The sequence below is a fragment of the Amblyomma mixtum genome, chromosome 1, assembly GCF_055824585.1.
Source record: "Amblyomma mixtum isolate Tamu chromosome 1, ASM5582458v1, whole genome shotgun sequence".
Taxonomy (NCBI): domain Eukaryota; kingdom Metazoa; phylum Arthropoda; class Arachnida; order Ixodida; family Ixodidae; genus Amblyomma; species Amblyomma mixtum.
The window spans coordinates 151,805,584-151,808,553 of NC_143012.1; the positions used below are offsets into that span (position 1 = coordinate 151,805,584).

Consider the following 2,970-nt stretch of genomic DNA (forward strand, 5'->3'; position numbering starts at 1 on the left):
GACCCTCAAACTCTCTTTGAATATTAAAGTTTTTCACCACCACCACCCCGAGGAGTGCTGCGCGCTGCCTATCCACTGTCTGGCTATGCACGAAGGAAGTCAATTTGAGCCGCCGTACTCGAGAATAGGTACTCGCAGACGTGGTGCCGAGTCTGATCATCCGGTTCACATTACCAACCGTGCCAGAGATTTAGCAATCGATAGGGAGCGTAAACGCGCTAAACGGGCAGCCGACACTCATGAAGAGCGGCAGCTCCGACCCGCAGCGTGGCTCAGTGGTTAAGGCGCTTGTTTACCGAGCCGGAGTACCCAGGTTAGAACCCGACCGCGGCGCCCTCGTTTGGACGGAGGCGAAAGGCAAAAGGCGCCTGTGTGCTGTTCGATGTCAGTGCATGCTAAAGATCCCCAAGTGGTCTAAATTATTCCGGATACCTCTAATGGCACCTTTCTCTCTTTCTTTTTTCACTCCCACCTTCCTCCCTTCCCTTACGGTGGTGGTGGTGGTGAAAAACATCTTTATTACTCAGAGAGAGTTTGGGGATCAGAAGACCCCGCTACATGGTCGATATCCTTAGTCCGGGACACCGCACGACGAGGCCCCGTCTCGAGCCCGCTTTACTAGAGCCCTTTGTGACTCCAGTGTGGAGCAGTTGAGGAGGAGAGTCTCCCATGCCTCTCGGGTTGGGGGGGGGGGAAGGGAGAAGGTGAGGATTCTGAGTACATGCCCACACCATGGGAAAGATATCGCAGATCTCTCCACAGTGAGGGCAGCGCCCACCTGTGTTCGGGTCGAAGTGTTTTGGTATGGCAGGACAGAGAAGAGTTCCTGTCTGTAGGTGCCGCAGAGTTCCTTCCTCCGCCTTACTCAGCCCCGTGGCAGGTGCCTGGTAGAGGCGGTGGCTGTCGCAATAATGAATTAGGATTTCGCGGAACCGCGGAAGTGGTTGATGAGCTTCTGAGCCAGGAGAGCTAGGATGAGGAGCCCGGTGTGTGAGCGCTCGAGCGGCCGCATCAGCGGCCTCATTGCCTCGTAGACCCTGGTGGCCAGGAGCCAAGATCACTTTTGTGCGAGTTGGATCGGCGAGAGCGCGTCTTAGAAATTGGGAGGCAAGAGTTGATATTTTCCCTCTAAGATAATGTTCACAGGCCCGGCGAGAGTCTGTGATAACCGTTCTCGAGTTTGGATGGGCGGCAACGAGAGCTATTGCTACTTCCTCCGATCGTGTTGAATTTGGGGCCCGAAAAGATAGCCCACCGAAGTTCACTCCCCGATGGACTACGGCAGCCATGTAGAATCCCGCGGGTGACGGCCCTGTGATGTCCACGTAGTAGACACCCTCTTTAGATCCACATTGCCTCTCAAGGGTGCGAACCCGCGCTTGTCGTCTGCCTTCATGTGAAGCCATGTCCATGTTACGCGGGAGCGGAGCACCACAGAGCATGTGGCGCCACAGCACCTGGATGTTCTCCGTCCCCTCTGGTATGCATGTGTGTTGGATGTGTAAGCGGTTTAGCAGGCGGCGCCCAGGAACCGTCTGCGATAGCCGCGTATATTAGTTCACGAGGTGGGCCTCCTGCAACTCTTGATAGGTGTTTACCACTCCCAACGCCTTCAGTTTGGTGTTGGAGGTAGCCACCGGGAGGCCCAGCGCTCGCTTTGTTGCCTTCTTGATGATGCCGTCAATGCGCTCGTCTTGTTGTTTGGTGGTGTGTAGGTACGGCACGGCGTAGAGGATCCGGCTGGTCACGAAGGCATGGGCGAGCCGTAGCGCGTCCCTGCCCCGCAGACCATCCCGCTTGTTGGAAACACGGTGGATCATGAGCCCTACCTGTTCACCTATGCGCTTGAGTTTCGCTATAGTAGAGTCCGGCTTAAGTTTGTTATTGATGAAAAGACCCAGGATCCGGAGCTCTGCCACTTTTGTGATGGGACCGCCCGACAGAGATATGTGTAGAGACGTGTTGTCCTTGTGGTTTGTCCTGACGTGTAGAAGCTCTGATTTGGCGGTAGCACATTGGAGACCACAGTCGGCAGCATATGCACCTACTATGGAGGCGGCCCGCTGAAGGAGGTCCTCCATCTCCCCAATGCTCCGCTTGATGGTCCAGATTGTAATATCATCTGCGTAGTGCGCGTGCTCCATGCCCTCCACCTGAGCCAGTCTGTCGGGCAGATGCATCATGGCGATGTTGAAAAGGAGCGGTGATAACACAGCCCCCTGTGGTGTACCTCGTGTACCCACAGTGTACGGGCCATATTCCTCGTACTCGATCCGAAAGAGTGCCTGACGCGCAGAGAGGAAGTCTCTGACATAGGCGAAGACCTTCGCCCCGCAGTTAGTGGTGTTCAAGTTAGACAGTATAGTACCATGTTTAACATTGTCAAACGCCCCCTTAAGATCGGGGGCAAGAATGCCCTTGTCCTTTTGTTGCATGGCTGTGGGTCGTATTATGTCCCTGAGTAGTTGGAGTAGCACATCCTCCAACTACACAGGGCATCCTGAAGTGTCGCCTCTCTTTCCGCAAGTGTAGCCTTCGTAGGACTCAACAGCACACCTATGGCTAGGACACAGAAAAAAGCGACAAGACACCACCCTTGGTGGCCCACATCAGGATCTCGTCGGCGCACAAGGTGCAACCCAGGTCCGGCATCTTCCGCAGCTCTGTGGTCAGCGCCGGCATAGCGATGCTAAAGAGGATCTAGGAGGCAATCGCGCCATGCCTGAGAGATGTCGAAGGACCTTTCAGGCCGAGTGCGAGCGAAAGGTGTTCTCCCCCCTTTTGAATGGCCTTTAGGATTGTTTTTAGGATAAGGAACGCTTCTTTGCGCTGAGAGTCCCTTCCTGAAGCCCAGCATAGTGTGCGGGCACAGGTTTTATAATCTATGTTGTTTTGGAGCAGGCTAAGATTACCGAGGCACGAAGTAAATAAGGTGGTATGTAAGGCTTTGATAGCGGGCTTCTTGCTGGA

The 2,970-nt window shown here is 54.8% G+C and overlaps 1 pseudogene; it reads right to left on the bottom strand.

Moving 5' to 3' along the window:
* Positions 1 to 571: 571 nt before the first annotated feature.
* Positions 572 to 2,486, bottom strand: LOC149367993 (uncharacterized; annotated as a pseudogene).
* Positions 2,487 to 2,970: the final 484 nt, after the last annotated feature.